Here is a 19402-nt window from a genome sequence, read left to right on the forward strand (position 1 = left end):
ATTTCACTTTACATATGTCACAAAGGTCACTCTTTTAATTCCCTCCTTATTCGCTCTATTCCATTACCTTCCCTTATTAATTCTTGTCTATACTATCTATGTTTTCCTCTAATTACAGATACTTTCACGTATGCCCATTGTCTCTATTCACTCTTATACCTCTTTACCCGCATACATATCAATCGTGGTCATTTTTACCCTCATTACCCGTCTTCATCCCTCAGTCTATTTTTGTCTTTACCCACATACATATCAATCGTGATCATTTTTACTCTCATTACCCGTCTTCATCCCTCAGTCTATTTTTGTAATTGTTCTGCAAATTTTCGTGCTTCTTCTGGATCCGAGCACAGTCTGTTTTGTTGTCCTGGAATAAATATTTTCAATACCGCAGGATGCTTCAATGTAAATTTATACCCTTTCTTCCATAAAATCGCCTTTGCTGTATTGAACTCTTTTCTCTTCTTTAGGAGTTCAAAACTTATATCTGGATAAATGAAGATTTTTTGCCCTTTATACTCCAGTGGTTTGTTGCCCTCTCTTACTTTTTCCATTGTCTTCTCCAGTACCTTTTCTCTTCTAGTATATCTTAGGAATTTTACTACAATAGATCTTGGTTTTTGTTGTGGTTGTGGTTTAGAGGCCAATGCTCTATGTGCCCTTTCTATTTCCATTTCATGCTGTAGTTCTGGACATCCTAGGGTCTTAGGGATCCACTCTTTTATAAACTCCCTCATATTCTTGCCTTCTTCATCTTCCTTAAGGCCCACTATCTTTATGTTATTTCTTCTGTTATAATTTTCCATTATATCTATTTTTTGAGCTAGTAGTTCTTGTGTCTCTTTAGTTTTTTTATTAGATTCCTCCAATTTCTTTCTTAAGTCTTCTACCTCCATTTCTGCTGCTACTGCCCGTTCTTCCATCTTGTCCATTTTTTTCCCCATTTCTGTTAAGGTCATATCTATTTTATTCACTTTCTCTTCTGTGTTGTTTATTCTTCTTCTTAAATCATTGAATTCCTGTGTTTGCCATTCTTTAAATGACTCCATGTATCCTCTAACAAGAGCAAGTATATCCTTTACCTTGCCTTTCCCTTTATCTATTTCACTGTATTCTTCCTCTTCTTCTTCCTCTGGGTTGGCCATCTGTTGTTTCTTTGGTGCCCTTTCCTCCTCTTCTTTCTTGTTTCTATTGTCTTCTGTGGTCTCTTCTTGCTGCAGGTGTTCTGCAGCTGTCGTTGCCGGCTGTGGAGATCGACTCCCCAGCTGGTCCCCCCTCCCGTCGGTGTGTTTTTTTTCATGCGCGGTTGCGCACTTTTACTCGGCTCTGTCAGCCATTGTTGTAGTTCTTTTTCTACCGACCTGAGGTAGCGGGCTCCTCTCTCCACAGCGGGCCTCTTCGGACAGGTAAGGCCTTCACCTTTTTCCTCCGTTGTCTTCTCTTCCTCTCTTCTTACCGTTGATTTTGATTTTTCTTCTTTTGTCTCCATCTTCTTTCCACCTTTATACTCACTTTTCTTTAACTTGTATTTCTGTGCCTTTGTATTTTCTCTTGTTTTTCCCGACTTTTCTGGAGAGGGCTGGAGTTCACCGTCCGGCCACTACTCCATCACGTGACTCCTCGAGTTCTTCAGTTTCTTGTTGCATCAATACTTTTTTTGCAGCTTATATCACCTCAGGTTGATCTGATAAATCTTGTTGAATGCCCAGGTTCTGTACTTCCATTTGTTGATCCTGTTTAATACTTGGAAGAAAATTTGGAAACTCCAAAGCTTCCATCTCATTCGCAAAGAATCATGCCCGATTTCCCCCCCAAAACACTTGAAGTTTAGCTGGATGTCAAAAAGAGAACTTGTATCCTTTTTTCCACAAAACTGATTTACCAGGATTAAATTATTTTCTTTTTTTCACAACTGTCATACTTAAACCTGTATGAAAAAACATACTCTCTTTAGAGTCACTATTAGTGGGCCCTGATATTTTCAGGCATTCTGGACAGCCACTCGCAGTATCATCTCTTTATCCTGATAATGTAAGCATCTAATCAAAACAGACTGTGGGGCTTGTCCCGGTAATGGCTTCTTTCTATTAGCACTATGTGCTCTATCTAATTCAATTCCATTCTGAAAGTTCTCAGAACCCAAAATTTCTGGGATCTATTTTTGAAAAAATTGTACAGGACTAGAGTCTTCAAAATCTTCACATTATTTCTTCGGCTATGATTTTCCAGTATTTTTTTTTTAACTCTTGCATATTTTCTTCAATTTTCTGAACTTGAATTTTGACTTTGTTAACCACTTTAGTATATTTTTTTCATTTCCTCCTTAGTATTTCTCATTTCCCTTTAACATGTTCAAATTGTGTATTAACATCACATCTTAAGGATACAAATTCCATATCAATCTTCTTTCTCATTAACTGTAATTGATTCATTAATACAAAAGTTTGCTCTTGTCTGCCCTTACCTTGACTTCTAGCCTCAGGAATCTTAATCTGAATGGCCTCAATACCCTGTACTATTTGGGCTTCTTCATCTTCATGTTCTACTTCTTCTTCTTCCTCCTCCTCTCTGTCTTGGTCTTCTTCTTGTCCTCCCCTGAACTTCAGTCTCTGCCTCCAATTCCATGGAAGGCTGAGCCTGCAAGGCAATGCTGCTGACAGGGAAACAGCTTGTTCAATTCTGCACATGTGAAAACTTTCGCGCAAGGAGCTGCAAATCGATGGTTCTCTTCTGGACTCCAGTGCCATCTTCTCCGGCAGGCGGGCCACTCCAGCTCGGGTCAATTGAGGAGGAATTGGAACTTGAATCTGAGGCTCCAATGTCAAGATAGGCCTAACTTCTTCCAATTTTCTGACTTTTTTCCAACAGTTTTCTTGCTTGTCTGTATCTTCCCCTTCCTTGAAGCCATAATGAAAACTTTGCAGGTAAATTTCTAAAGCTTTGTTAATCTTTTAAAATTTCCAAAAAATTTTAAAAAGTCCATTATTAATTAATTTTCCTGGGAGAAGCGTATCTTCACGTCTCCCACTTATGCCATCATGCCATGCCCCACTTGAAATTATCTTAATGCTATTGTTTTCTGCACAGATTGTGCATAAAACTGCTGAATAATGAGAGTGTTTTATGTTTTTGTTTTGTACCAGTGGTTCTCAACCTTTTTGTTTCCACTCACATCCCACTTTAAGTAATCCCTATGCCATTGGTGCACTGTGATTAGTAAGAGATTGCTTAAGGTGGGATGTGAGTGGGAAGGGAAGGTTGAGAACCACTCCTCAAGACCCAATTGTTACTGAAGCATTTTGCTTGAGAAAAATTGTCACTGACCCATTTCCTTTGGAGTTATGAAACTGTGCACATAACGAGTCAATGAGGACCATTAAAACAGTGGTTTTCAACCTTTTTCTTTCCACCACATACCTTAAGCAATCCCTTATTAATCACAGAGCACCTACAGCATAGGGAATTCTTAAAGTGGTAGGTGAGTGGAAAGGAAAAGGTTGAGAACCACTGTTTTATACTTTGATGAGCTGTGCTAAAATATTTTCATATCACAAATCATAGAATGATTAAAAAAAAAGAAGACCATTGGGCCCTTTGCATCAACACTTGTTCTTTGAAAGAACTTTCAGAATTTGCACTTCTTTACCCTTTTCTCTAATTCATTAAATTTTTATTAATTGCTATTTGAATATCATCTTCAACCTGCCTCTTTCAACTTTTTAGAGATTTGGTTATGAATTCTGTCATTGGCTCTTTGTCAAGCCTTTCCTGGTTCTTTTGCTAATTACTGAGTAAAACAATGACAGTTCATTCATGTGTCTGTCTAAGAGTCTCTTAAATGCCCGCAATGTTTCAGCCTCCACCACCATCCAGGCAAGGTATTTCAGGCACCCACAACTCTCTGCATAAAAATTTCCCTCCATTAACTTTCTGATATTTTCTGATCCTGCCCTGGGAAATAGGCATTGGCTGTCCACCTCTCATTATCTTGTAGACCTCTATCAAGTTTCCTCTCATGAATGCTCCAGCATTCAATGCTCCAGCTCTCTGCTAACCTTGCCTCATAAGACTTGTTTTCCAATCCAGTCAACATACTGGTAAATTTCCTCTGCACCCTCTCCATAGCTTCTACATCCTATAATGAGGTGACCAGAATGGGACACAATACTCCAAATGTGGTTTTACCAAAAATGTATAGAGTTGTAACATGACCTCTCTACTCCTGAATTCAATCCCCCTTATTAATGAATCCCAGTATCCAATAGGCTTTCTTAACTATCCTATCAAACTGTGCGGCATCTTTGAAGGATGTATGGATTTGCACCCCAAGTTCCCTCTGTTCATCCACATTCTTAAGTATCAACTATTAACCCTATTCTCAGGCTTCTGGTTCGTCCTTCCAAAATCCATAATCCCACACTTATCCAGATTGAAATCCATCTGCCACTTTTCTGCTCAACTCTACATCTTGTCGATATCATCTTGTAACCTTCGACAACCTTCAGCTCCATCCACAACTCCTCCAACCTTTGTGTTCTCTGCAAATTTACTAACCCATCCTTCCGCCTCTTCATCCACCTCATATATAAAAATCACATAGAGCAGGGGTCACAGAACAGATCTTGCAGCACTCCACAAATCACCAACCTCTAGGCAGAATACTTTCTTTCCACTACTACGCTCTGCTTTCTTCCTACAAACCATTTTTAAAATCCATACAGCTAATTTTCCATTGATCCTGTGACTCATGTCTTCCTGGATGAGTCTCTCATGAGAGACTTTGTCAAATGCCTTGCTAAAATTCATGTAGATCACATCTACTGCCCTACCCTCATTAATTTATTTTGTTACCTCCTCAAAAAACTCAATTAGACTTGTGAGACACAAACATCCCTTCACAAAGTCATTCTGACTATCTTTGAGTAGACTACTTCTCCAAATGCTCATATAGATCCAACAATTTGCACACCACTGATGTAAGACTCACTGGTCTTTAATCCCCAGTATACTTACTATTACCCTTTTTAAATAAGGGGACTACATTTGATATTCTCTAATTCTCCAGCAACTCTCCTGTGGCCAAAGAGGATTCAAAGATTATGGCTACTGTCCCAGCTATCTCTTCTCTCACTTCCCACAACAGCCTGGGGTATATCGTGTCTGGCCCCAGGGACTTATTAATCTTGATGTTTTTAAGAAAATCCAGCACTTCTGCTTCCTTAATCTCCACATTGTCTAGTACATAGGCCTGTTCAATTTCAACCTCACCACGATCAAGGCCCTTTTCGCTTTGATTCAAAGTATTCATTTAGAATCTCCCAAACCTCCTCCACCTCCAGGCACATGTTGGCTCTTTTATCCTTTTGCAGCCCCACCTTCACTTTCGTTATTCTTCAGTTTTTCACATATGCATAGGATGCCTTGGGTTCTCCTTAATCCTAAATGCCAAGGCCTTCTCATGCCCCCTTCGAGCTCTCCTAAGTCCTTTCTTAAGCTCCTTCCTGGCTACCATATACTTCTCATGAGTCCTTCCTGTTTCCTGCTTCATTCTTCCTTTTGACTTGTTGCCTGACTTGTTTCGTCAGCTACGGTTACCTTTCTCTACCATCTTTTCCTTGTCCCAGTGGGACAAACCAATCTTGAACCCTGCTCAAGTGGTTCCAAAACACCCTTAAACGTCTGTTGCTAGTACCTGCCTCATCCCTTCACAATTAGGCCTTTCCCAGTTAAACACTTTCCCAGTTTGACTGTTTATATCCTTTTCCTTAGCTACGTTGAAGCTAAGGGAGTTGTGGTGATTCTCATCAAAATGCTGTCCCCACTAAGAGGTCTGCCATCTGACCAGGTTCATTCCCCAGAGCCAGATCCAGGATGGCTTCACCCCTAGTCAGCGGGTCCGCATACTGTTTCAGGAATCTTTCTTGTACACACCTGACAAATTCAGCCCCATCTATACCTCTTGGAGTCAGTCATCAATTTTAGGGAAGTTGAAATCATCTATAACTGCACTCTGTATTTCCTGCACCATTCCAAATTCTGCCTGCTTATCTGCTACTCGATGTCCCGAGGGCTATATGGGGGCCTATAAAATATTCTCAGCACAGTGATAACTCCCTTCCTTATTGCTGATTTCCACCCACACCAACTCAGTGGACACTCCCTCTGCACCAACCTCCCTTTCTATAGCTGTGATGCTATCCCTGACCAGTAATGCTACACCACCCCCCTCTTCTACCTCCCATCCTATTCTTATATAATGAATTCACAAAATGAATCCAGTGACTTATTGTTCTGCAGCAAAAGATCCATTTAATGCCTCAAAGCTAATGCACCACCTGCAACTTAGAGTGGAAAAGAATTGTCTCCAATGGCCTGGATGGATGAAATTCCAAGAACACAAAGGAAACTCAGGAGCTGTACCAGCTACAAAGACAAGAACTATGCACAGGGAGCATCATGGTCTTCAAATGTCCTTTCAAGGACCTATGGAAGGTATATTGTCATTCCTTCATGTCACTGGGCAAAAATCTGGAACTTTCTACCCAACATCTTCACCATAAGTACTGAAGCAGTTTAAGAAGAAGGATTATGGCCATCTTCTCAAATACCCTTCCCAAAACAAATAAGGGATATGGCCTGGATATGGAGATTGGGCAGGAAAATAACAGTGAGGTCGAAGATCAGCAATACTTCTGATGTCACACCTGCTTATAATTCTTTTGTTCTTTAATACCAAACTTTATCCTGTCATGATAATTTTAAAAATGACTTTTCTGCATCACAGGTTCTCAAAATGTAGTTTCCTTTTTTTCCTCACCTGAGGATTACCTTTGTCTTTCATTATCAGCCTGCATTTTCTGTATTTGAGATGTTTCATTTTTAAAAAAAAAATACAAAAATGATTGGAATTTTCTGAGCACTGATGTTACTGCATTAAACTGAAGTATTTGGAAAGCTTTTAAATAAGTTTATCTAGCACAAAAAGCAGGTGGGAAATTATTTTAGCGCATTCCTTCCTCCACTATTTTAATTAACTTCAAAATAGGTGTAAGGAGCCACCAACCCCGTTATAGAGCATGAGAGAAACACAGTTCATTGTCTGACCTGATATAGAGCAGATGATCTGAAATAATGGCAGAACCACAAATAACAGAGAGGTGGAAATCCCCACATTTACACACCCAGAAGAAACTGAGTCTTCATGTTTTTTGTTATTTTATATTTCACACTATGAACCATATTGACCAAAATACACATAAACATTTCCCTCTTGAGTATCTCTTCAGCGCTTGACGTCCTGCTTTGCGGAAACTGCCAAAATGTTTGGCCTGGAAGTCAGCCTGAAGAAAACTGAGGTCCTCCATCAGCCAGCTCCCCACCATGACTACCAGCCCCCCCACATCTCCATCGGGCACACAAAACTCAAAACGGTCAACCAGTTTACCTATCTCGGCTGCACCATTTCATCAGATGCAAGGATCGACAATGAGATAGACAACAGACTCGCCAAGGCAAATAGCGCCTTTGGAAGACTACACAAAAGAGTCTGGAAAAACAACCAACTGAAAAACCTCACAAAGATAAGCGTATACAGAGCCGTTGTCATACCCACACTCCTGTTCGGCTCCGAATCATGGGTCCTCTACCGGCACCACCTACGGCTCCTAGAACGCTTCCACCAGCGTTGTCTCCGCTCCATCCTCAACATCCATTGGAGCGCTCACACCCCTAACGTCGAGGTACTCGAGATGGCAGAGGTCGACAGCATCGAGTCCACGCTGCTGAAGATCCAGCTGCGCTGGATGGGTCACGTCTCCAGAATGGAGGACCATCGCCTTCCCAAGATCGTATTATATGGCGAGCTCTCCACTGGCCACCGTGACAGAGGTGCACCAAAGAAAAGGTACAAGGACTGCCTAAAGAAATCTCTTGGTGCCTGCCACATTGACCACCGCCAGTGGGCTGATAACGCCTCAAACCGTGCATCTTGGCGCCTCACAGTTTGGCGGGCAGCAGCCTCCTTTGAAGAAGACCGCAGAGCCCACCTCACTGACAAAAGGCAAAGGAGGAAAAACCCAACACCCAACCCCAACCAACCAATTTTCCCTTGCAACCGCTGCAATCGTGTCTGCCTGTCCCGCATCGGACTGGTCAGCCACAAACGAGCCTGCAGCTGACGTGGACTTTTTACCCCCTCCATAAATCTTCGTCCGCGAAGCCAAGCCAAAGAAAAAGATACACAGTGTCATTTTGAGTCTTCATGTTGATGTGATGAAAACATTATAACTTTCAATCAGAAGTTGTTATTTAGTGTTTTGAAAATTTTACATGTTGTTGGGATAAAAAGTGATCACATAGGGAGGCTGAAATTTCCCCAAACTTCTGCTGATATCCACCCATGCCTAACCAAAAATTAGCAGAAGCCATGAAGAAACAATTGTTTATAAAAAGTTTCCTGTCAAATTTATTGCTCCATGTATATTCTTCTCAGCATTGGGAATAAAGTATTTTCCCATACTTTGACCTCCACCATTAGGAAATGCTTCTTGCGTCTGGTGATGGAACACATCAAAGCACGCCTCCCAGAGACACTGGATCCTTTTCAATTTCCCACAGTCAGAACTGTTCCACAGATGATGCTATAGCCTTGTCCTTCCACTCTGTTGTGTTCCACCTGGAGAACAACAACACATATGCCAGGCTGCTATTCATTGACTTCATTGTGGCATTTATTATGATCAAACTCCAGAGGCTGGTGAAGAAGCTGTCCTCACTGAAACTCAGCTCACTTCTCTGTAACTGGATTCTGGACTTCCTAACAGAAAGTCCACAGTTTGTCTGGGTCGGTAGCAAAACATCATGCACCATCACACTGACCACTTCTGTTCATGCTACTGACCCACAACTGCAGCACCGGATTCAGACCTAACAATGTATTAAGTTTACAGATGACACAACTGTAGTCAGCCTCATCAGCATCAAGGATGAGTCACACTACAGAGGAGGTGGAAAATCTCGAGAAATGGCATGAGAATAACAACCTGAGTCTCAACATGAACAAGTTGAAGGAGATGATTGTGGACTCCAGGACTTCAGGAAGACCAGGCAACCACCTTCCACTATACATTAATAGCTTGTGGAGAGAGTAGAGAGCACAAAGTTCCTCAGTGTCCACTTAAGCAGTGACCTATCCTGGATACAAAACATCTCCTCGCTTGTCAGAAAGGTGAAACAGTGACTGCACTTCCTGAAAAGACTGAGGCTGGCAAGGCTACCAACCACCATTCTGTCAACTTTCTAAAGAGCTCCATTGAGAGTATTCCTGGCCAGTTGCATCACAATGTGGTATGATTACTGTAGAATATCAGATTGGAGGTCAATCCACAGGTTCATAAGAGCAGCAGGGAGGATCACAGGGGTCTGTCTTGCCCCCATCAGTCTGAGTTACTGGGATCGTTGTCTAAAGAGGGTTCATAAAAGAAGTGAGGACCTACTACCTTGCATACAACTTCCTTCAGCAAAGAGATACAGGAATATTAGAGTCAGAACCTCTAGTCTGAAAAACAGCTTACTTGCATGGACAATGAGATTGCTGAATGATTGAATAATCAGAATCAGAATTTATTGTCATGAACAGGTCACGAAATTTGGTGTCCATAAACTGCTTATACCAACCCTCCGAGAGGCTACAACTTATTAAATAATATTTTTTTTATATCTGTATCTACGCATGTACTGTATATGTATTGCTTGTGTTATGTCTGGTTGTGTGTTTGCATGTTTTTATACTGAGGACCAGGTTGCATTTGTACAATGGGATGATAATAAACCTTGACTTGACCATTCCCCCCAAACGTAGCAAGTTAGTGCAACATTATTACACCACCGTAGGTGATACCGGAGCCGAACAGGAGTGTGGGTATGAATCTACGCTGCTGAAGATCCAACTGCGCTGGGTAGGTCACGTCTCCAGAATGGAGGTCCATCGCCTTCCCAAGATCGTGTTATATGGTGAGCTCTCCACTGGCCACCGTGACAGAGGTGCACCAAAGAAGAGGTACAAGGACTGCCTAAAGAAATCTCTTGGTGCCTGCCACATTGACCACCGCCAGTGGGCTGATATTGCCTCAAACCGTGCATCTTGGCGCTTCACAGTTCGGCAGGCAGCAACCTCCTTTGAAGAAGACCGCAGAGCCCACCTCACTGACAAAAGACAAAGGAGGAAAAACCCAACACCCAACCCCAACCCACCAATTTTCCCTTGCAACCGCTGCAACCGGGTCTGCCTGTCCCACATCGGACTTGTCAGCCACAAACGAGCCTGCAGCTGACGTGGACATTACCCCTCCATAAATCTTCGTCCGTGAAGCCAAGCCAAAGAATTACAACACCAGCAACCTGGGCTAGAATCTGGCATTGTGTGTATGTTCTCCCCATGACTTGCATGGGTTTTCTCTGGGGACTCCGGTTTCCTCCCACCCTCTAAAAGGTATAACATGAGGAGGTTAATTGAGTGAAATTGGATAGCACAGGTTTTAATGGCCAGAATGGCCTTTTATGTGCTGTATGGTTAAAAAATAAATTTGAATTTTTTTAAATTTGTGCAGAAAAAAATTCCCAACTTCCATTCTTAACTACCAATGGGTCAGGGCATAAACTTAAAATTCTAAGTAAATATAGTCAAACAATACTGACAAAATGGATATCCATGATGCTCTGATTATTGATATGTCTATTATGTTATGGATTGGAAACTTTTAGAAATTACAAAATGTTCCTAGTAATTTACAACTATAAAATAATTCTTCTGACTACATCTTTAATCTCCATATACTTTTTCAGACTATTGCCAACATTGTTAGCTGTTCGGGTGCATCTCAAGGGCATCTAATCATAAATTAAATCAGATTATTTCGACTTTGTTCAAACTTGTTAGAGAGACCATTGTGTAAATGGATGTATATCTTGATAAATCCACTTTGATGTCATTGAACAATTAGAAGTGGTCAGAAGATCGAAACACTAATCCTGAAATGTCAAACTGTATTCAGAAGAGTTGTTGACAAAACTTTTTTTTATTGAGATGAAATATATTTTAAAGTATAACTGGCACTGTTACTTGAAGTTCTGAATGGAAGCAATAATGTGATAGTTAAAAAGTATTCTGTTAAGGCCCAATGGAACACAAGACTACAGATGGATGCATTTAATTTCCCATTGAATATTAAATATCTATGTTAAATTCCCCACAGAACAAGTAATGAATTAACCCTTTTGAAAAGGAGCTGGTGGTGTTCTTATGTTGGCTCAGCTGTTTAATAATTTCAGAAAAAAACTTCTGTAGATGGGTGTTCGACTTGAAACATTATCCCTGTTTCTCTTTTCACAGATGCTGTCTGACCTGCACAGTACTTCTAGTTTTAAATTTACATTTCAAGCATCTGCAAGAAATTACTTGCTTTGATTTTAGACCATAGGACCATTAGATCATCAGAATTATGAGCAGAACTATGCCATTCGGTCCATCGAGTCTGCTCTGCCATTCCATCATGAGCTAATTCATTCTCCCACTCAACTCCACTCCCCATAACCTTTAATACCTTGACTATGCAGATAACTACCAATTTTTACCTTAAATATACCAAACGACTCGCCTTCACAGCCACCCATGGTAGCAAATTCCAGAGGTTCACTACTCATGGCTAAAGAAATTCCTCTGCATCTCTGTTTTAAATGTGTGCCCTTCAATCCTGAAATGGTTGCCTCTTGACATAGACTCCCATACCATGGAAACAACTTTACCACATCTACACTGTCTAGGCTTTTCAACATTCCAAATGCTTCTATGAGGTCCCCCTTCATTTTTCTAAACTCCAAAGTACAGTCCAAGAGCTGTCAAACGTTCCTCATATGCTAATCCCTTCATTCCAGGTATCATACTTGTGAATCTTCTTGGAACCCTCTCCCATGCCAGCACATTCTTTCTAAAATAAGGAGCTCAAACTTGTACCCCATACTCCAAGTGAGGTCTCACTAGTACCTTATAAAGCCTCAACATCATAAATCTGTTCTTGTATCTTATTCCTTTAGATATGAATGCCAACATTGTATTCCTTCTACTATAGTACCTGATCATACACTTTCCAACATTTCAATTTATTTTTCACTTCTTTGCCCATTCTCTGAATCCAATGGTTCAGTCCAATCTTTTTCAGTCTAAACCCCATCTGGCTTCCAGCCTAACATGCCATGGCACACCAGTGGCAATGACTGAGCAATATTTTTAAATCATGGACAGCTGTGTAAGAAATAATCTTTATCTAATGTAAAGTATTTTATTTAACATTTTTTAATTCTTCTTTGGCTTGGCTTCGCGGTCGAAGATTTATGGAGGGGTAATGTCCACGTCAGCTGCAGGCTCTTTTGTGGCTGACAAGACCGATGCGGGACAGGCAGACACAGTTGCAGTGGTTGCAAGGGAAAATTGGTTGGTTGGGGTTGGGTGTTGGGTTTTTTCTCCTTTGTCTTTTGTCAGTGAGGTGGGCTCTGCGGTCTTCTTCAAAGGAGGTTGCTGCCCGCCGAACTGTGAGGCGCCAAGATGCACGGTTTGAGGCGATATCAGCCCACTGGGTACCTCTTCTTTGGTGCACCTCTGTCACGGTGGCCAGTGGAGAGCTCGCCATATAACACAATCTTGGGAAGGCGATGGCACCAGCCCTCTTTTCAATCTTCTTCAGCATGATGCTGAAACAAGCCATGAAAGACCTCAACAATGAAGACGCTCTTTACATCCGGTACCGCACGGATGGCAGTCTCTTCAATCTGAGGCGCCTGCAAGCTCACACCAAGACATTTTTAAATACCCACGTGGAAACACACTGTAGCTCACCTGTGGGCCTTGACCAAATGCTTGAGGGCGATTGTTAATCTATATCTCTCTCTGCAGCCTCTCCATTTCCTCTTCACTTCCTGCCCATCTACCTATCTTTGTATCATCTGCAAACTTAGCCACAAAGCCATTTATTCCACATTCTAGATCATTACCTTGCAACGTAAAAAGAAGTGACCGCAACACCAACCCATGCAGAATACCACATATAACCAGGAGCCATCCAGATTAGGTTCCCTTTATTCCCACTCTTTATTTCCTGCTGATCAGCCAAAGCCCTACCCATGCAAGTATCTCTCTTGTAATTTCATGGGCTCTCATCTTGTTAAGCAACTTCATGTGTGGGACCTTGTTGAAGGCCTTCTGAAAATCCAAATAGACAATATCCATTGCATCTCTTGTCTCGCCTGCTTGCGGTTTCCTCAAAAATTTGCAGTAAGTTTGTCAGCAAGATTTTCCCTTAAGGAATTAAAATGATGCAATCACAATGAAGGCTCGCCAGCAGCTATACTTTGTGAGGTGTCTGAGGAGATTTGGTATGCCACTGAAAACTCTTGGATACTTTTAGAGATGTACCGTGGGGAGCATTCTGGCTGGTTACATCACTGCCTATATGGAGGCACCAACTCTCAGGACAAGAATAAACACCAGAGGGTTGTTAACTTGGCCTACAACATCACAGGCACCAGACTCTCAAGGACTCCCACCACCCAGACCATGCCCTCTTCACTCTGCTGCCATTGAGAAAAAAGTATAGGAACCTAAAGATGGCACAAGAATAGCTTCTTCCTGATGCCATCAGATTCCTGAATAATCAATGAACCAAAGACACTGCCTTACTTTTTATGCACTAGTATTTTTTATTTTTATTTATAGTAATATTGTAAGATGGCTATAATATAAATGTTTGCACTGTGATGGTAGCGCAAAACACTGAATTTCATGATTTGTTCTGATTCTGAAGGAAACCATACTGTCTTTGGACTGTCTTGTCATGCACCTCCAGACACTCCATAACCTCATCCTTGACAATCAACTCCAACAACTTTCCAACCACTGATGTTAAGCTAACAGGTCTATAATTTCCTTTCTGCTGCCTCACTTCCTTTTTAAATAGCAGAGTGACCATGCAATTTTCCAGTCCTCTGGAGATTCCTTTCAAAGTTCATAATTTCCTACCTATTGACCTTCTATATGCTTTTAAAAGCTTCCCAGTCCTGTCTCTTGCCATTAATTTTTGCTACCTTGTCTGCCCTTTCTTTTGCTTTGATTTTGGCTTTGACTTCTCTTGTCAGCCAATCCAAATAGATTGGTTAGTTGCCCAGCCATGTCAGGAGTCTGTTGTGCTATTTCTGTCTGAACATTAAGGCCAGTCTATGTGTAACACAATATTTATGATTGGATTCTGGATCCATCCCTAAAAGGATTCAGAAAGGTGTTGTGAATATTGTGTGAAATAAAAATGAGCACATATTCAAGTTCAAGTTTATTTATCATCTGAATGTACAAGTTACAACCTGACAAAACAGTTTTCTCATGTCCTTGTGTAAAACACTGCAAATGCACAGACAACACACATGCAAGCAAATGATACACATGCGTAGTACAAATATTAAAACAAATAAATATTATTGTTAAATAAATGGTAAAGTCATGGAGGGTTTGTATGAGCAGTTCATCAGTCACTCAGCAGTCTTACTGCCTGTGGGAAGAAGCTGTTTCTCAGCATGGTGGTTCCAGCTTTGGTACTCTTATTTCCCGATGGGAGTAGTTAGAAGCTTCTGCATGTGGGGTGGTAGGGCTCCCTATTGATTTTCCAAGCTCTCTTCAGACGATTCCAATAGATCACATCAATGAGGGGAAGGAGACTCCAGTGATCCTCTCCCGCTCTTATGGTCTTGTAAATTGACCTGTGATCTGATGTTCCACAAAAAACATATCTCATTGTGATAGAGCTCCTGTGGAAAGTTGACAGGGTGGTGGCCGCTAGTCTTGTCTGCCTCAGTCTTCTCAGTAAGTGCAGTTGTTTTACGCCTTCCTGACAAGTGAGGAGATATTGTGTGTCTGCGATAGGTCACTTCTTAAGTGGACGCTGGAACATGGTGCTCTCTACTCTATCCACTACTGAGCTATTAATGTTAGCAGAGAGTGGGCATCCATGGTCCTCCTGAAGTCCACAATCAGCTCCTTTGACTTGTCCACGTTGAGACTCAGGTTTTATTCTTACATGATTTTCCATCTCTTCACTATTGTGCGACTAATCATTGATGATGTTCTGAAAACTTGGATCTGGCATTGCAGTCATGAATCAGTAGCATGAAGAGGAATGGGCTGAAAAAACTGCCCTGAGGTGAGCCAGTGCTCTGCATGACAGTGCTCGATGTTCTGCTACCAACCCAGACAAACTGTGGTCTTTCGTTTAGGAAGTCCAGAATCCAGTTACAGAGAGGGGTGTTGAGTCCCAGCAAGGACAGCTTCTCCACAAGCTTCTGGGCTATTATCATATTATATGCCAAGCTGAAGTCAATGAACAGCAGTCTGGCTTATGAGGTGTTGTTCTCCAGGTGGAACAGGACAGAATGAAGGATCAAGGCTACAGCGTCATCAGTGGAAAGATTTTGTCTGTAGGTGTCTCTGGCAGGTGTTCCATCACTAGACAGTTGAAGCATTTCGTAATGATAGAGGTTAATGCCACTGGGCAATAGTCATTGAGGCCTGTTAATGTCGAAAGTGGTGGCTGTCTTGAAACCCACGAGAATGATGGAATGCTGCAATGACGAGTTGAAGATGTCCATAAGGACCTCCATCATTTGGTCCGCATGTTCCTTCAGTACCTGGCTGGGTATGCTATCTAGTCCTACTGCCTTCTGTGGGTTCACCTTGGTTAGGGTTCTCCTCATCTTGGCCATGGTTTTGCAACGGTCTCATTCATCAGGGGAAGTCCAGGTCGGTCCTCAACAAATTGTGCATAGAAGATGTTCAGTCTATTCGGAAGGGGGATGTCATTGTCTTTGACTCACAAGGTTGTCTTGTAGACTGATATAGTTTTGACCCTTTGCCACGTGTTTCTTGTGTCGCCAATGTTGCACACTTGCCTATGGACCTTCTGTGCACTTTGCCATCTGGATTGATCAGCCCTGGCTGATCTTAGTGCCATTCTGTCTCTTGTCCAAAAAGCAGCACAAAATGCTCTGTGATTCAACCATGGTTTCTGGTTAGCCCTGGTTGTGTAGCATTTGTTCTCTGATGCACTTCTAATAAACTTCTGATGCACTTCTCAATGTTAACAGTTTCATGGGAAAAGATGAGTATATGTTTTACACTGACAGCTTTTAAAATAGTTAATTTACATCTCCATATCTTATTTCAATTTGCAAGGAAGCTTTTCATCATCTTCCACATTTTGCAGCAAAACCTACATATGGCATTGATATGGAGCAACTGAGAATGGTTTGCATATTTTTACATGCATCAAAATATACTTGCAACTGAGACACTAGGTGCTTTTAAGCTGCAGCACCCAGGTAGATCTCCTGGGACCCAGGTGCGATTAGTGGAACAAAGGTGCCTCCAGCACATTTTAAGCTGAGGAGAGATAGCCCCAGTAAATTGCCAACCTGGTGATTTAAGGGGGATCCTGCCCATGCGATGACGTGGTAAGAGACGCATCACTCAAACTAGTCTTCCTATCCCCCCCACCAGCTGTCAATCTCCCTCCCACCATTAATCATGCTCCCCTCCCCCCCAACCCGTGGCAGCTGATTCCCCCTGCCCCTACGGCAGTCGACCCCTCACCTCTCTCCCCTGAAGCAGCCGATCCCTCACCCCTCTCCCTCACAGCAGCTGACCCTCTCCCACTGATCGTGGCACCCCCCCCCCCCACGACATCGACCTCTCCCCCGGTCACCGCAGGGATTTTTCACCTCCTCTCTCCCCCCGGTCACCGCAGACACTTCAGCCATTTTGCCGTTCAAGCCACCAGTTGACACATCCTGGGTAAGTTTAACTGGGTTCCCTGACTACGTCTGAGGTAGGATGGGGACCCGGTTGATTTTGGATGACGCTGACCGGGTTGGACCTTTTCAAGCTGCCTTGTGGCAGTTTGAAAGCACCTACTGCTTGTATTCAGCTGGACATGTTTGTATGCAGAAAAATGCTCTCCCAACTAACCTCTCCTCATGGCATTTGGAGGTCTGATTACTGGCATCACTAAGGGGATGCGGGGGAGTACGGACCTCACCTGGTGACACCATCAGACATCAGAATGACTGCCTATAAATTTTTTGTGTAGTGTTTCAGCAGAAATGTATTATTTTTTTATAAAAATATCCTTGCAGTTAGTTATAATAACAAAATCATTTTTCGTAAGCTCAGCTTACATGTATCAATATATCGACAAGGCTAAAACTCTATGCTAATTTACTTTCTCAAACTTCTAATGCATCCCAGTCAGAGCTCTCTTTGTTACCCAATTACAATGACGCTTTGAATCACGTGGTTTTGTCTGCACACACTGTTGTTTTTATAGTCGCTGCTTTTGTCAATTTTTCTGGTGTTTTATCTCACTTCCATTGCCATTTTACATTCAGTGATAGACGGGAATTGCGATTTAAGAGTAACATTTAGTACAAAAAACATTACAAAGGATTCTGTATGTTCTGGTATGGGAGGAGTTCCATGGCGGGGGGTGGGCGGGTGACACCATGAGTGACTGCACTGGGTATCACCAACCCTAGTGATGCTGCTGGGCCTGATTGAGCCTATGGTAAGGGAATGGTGTGCTTTGGAGTTTAACTTTTTTGGTCAGAGGCACTTCTAGACTCTGCAGTTGAGGTTGAGAGGAGAGGGAAGCAGGTGAGATCAGGAAAGTTCAAATTTCACCTGGTTACCAGCCATTTTAATCCTCCTTCCCATTTCCACATGGTCATCCCTGTCCTCGGCCTTATCTATTGCTAAGTTGAGGTCAAACACAAGCTTGAAGAACAACTTATCGTATACTGCCTGATAGCCAACAAGCCAGTACATTGAATTTTTCAATTTCAGGTCATCTTTACCTAATATAGACCCAGTATTTCCATCTCCCTTTCACCTGTTCCCATTCCCATACTTCTTTTCACTCAACTCCACCCTCTCCCCATTGCAGCCCTCTCCACCCTACTCCATCTCCTATCTGCCAACTCCACCTCTTCCAACTTCATCTGTCCGGTATCCTTTTTACATCTTGGTCCTTCCCCGGTCTTTCCCACACTCCTTTTTATGTTTGCCATCTCCCCTTGCCCCTTAGTCTCACAAAAAAGTCCCAAATGGAAATGTTGACTGTCTATTTCTCTACATGGGTACTGCCTGACCCGCTGAGTGAGATGCTGCCTGTGACCTTCTGGCTCAACATTGTTCAAATTTGCACATGGCTGATGCTGGAAAAAAAATTAGGTGAAGAAAAAAAGGAAAAGAATTGATAGAAAATTAGAAATGAGAACATCAAGTTTTCGAAACACTGACTATTGATGAACCGAGGCTTCCATTCAGAATGGAGTGAAATACGTGACCTGCTGAGTTCCTCCAGCATTTTTGTGTATTCAGAATGACCATTTGTAGTTTTCCACATTCATGCCAATTTGGTCAAGTTGCAGAGAGCCAAACTTAATGAGCTGAACAGAGTCAGAGCAGAAACAGATATCCACTAACAAAGCAGGATGCCTCGCCTCTAAAACACACTAACAGCCTATGATTGCAGGCAAAGCTGTAAAAGCTGAGAGTAATATTTAATGGCTTTAAATGCATCTGACTTCAGAGGCATTTAAAAATAATTGAAGTGAATTAAAAATTAAGATGAACGAAGGAATTGTTTTTGAAAATAAGAAATAAAGTTAACTCAAAGCACCCAAAACGTTTAACTAAAGCATTAAACTGAATCAAAATAATTTTTAAATAACCTATCTTCCAGGGTGCCTCCTAATCTAAAGTCAAACAACTTCCATTGAAATCAATGAGGCCTCAGATTCTGCAAAGTCAGGATCTGGTAATTAATTCGCTAGCATATGCCTGTCCCGCATCGGACTTGTCAGCCACAATCGAGCCTGCAGCTGACGTGGACATTTACCCCCTCCATAAATCTTCGTCCGCGAAGCCAAGCCAAAGAAGAAGAAGAAGAATATGCTGGGGACTCTAGGCAAGATTGAGCAGCACCATTGGATTCTGTGTGACAAAAGTAGGGGAGCACACTGGCAGATTCAGTAAATTCTCATTTCTACAATTGGCAAAGAATGGCTAAACTCCAGGATTTACTGCTGAATATTAGGAATTAGGAAATTGCCAGTCAAAGGCCCAGGCCATGATAAAAATTGGATAACATAAATGCTAATTGTGTTTAAGTAACATTTTGTGATACAGAAACTCCCCTGCTATCCAGCACATATGGGGATTAGTAGATGCTGGACAAGTGAATTTTCTGGTTGCTTGAGACTGTGTGTTGTGAACTAACCTCACTAACTAATTAAGGCATGGAAATTTTAA

The 19402-nt window shown here is 42.0% G+C and overlaps 1 protein-coding gene across 35 annotated transcripts in view; it reads left to right on the forward strand.

Moving 5' to 3' along the window:
* The window catches only part of rbm47 (RNA binding motif protein 47), a 365648-nt gene that overhangs the window by 231749 nt on the left and 114497 nt on the right, over positions 1 to 19402 (forward strand). The gene's annotated exons all lie outside the window — the stretch shown is intronic.

This window comes from Narcine bancroftii, chromosome 3 (assembly GCF_036971445.1).
Source record: "Narcine bancroftii isolate sNarBan1 chromosome 3, sNarBan1.hap1, whole genome shotgun sequence".
Taxonomy (NCBI): Eukaryota; Metazoa; Chordata; class Chondrichthyes; order Torpediniformes; family Narcinidae; genus Narcine; species Narcine bancroftii.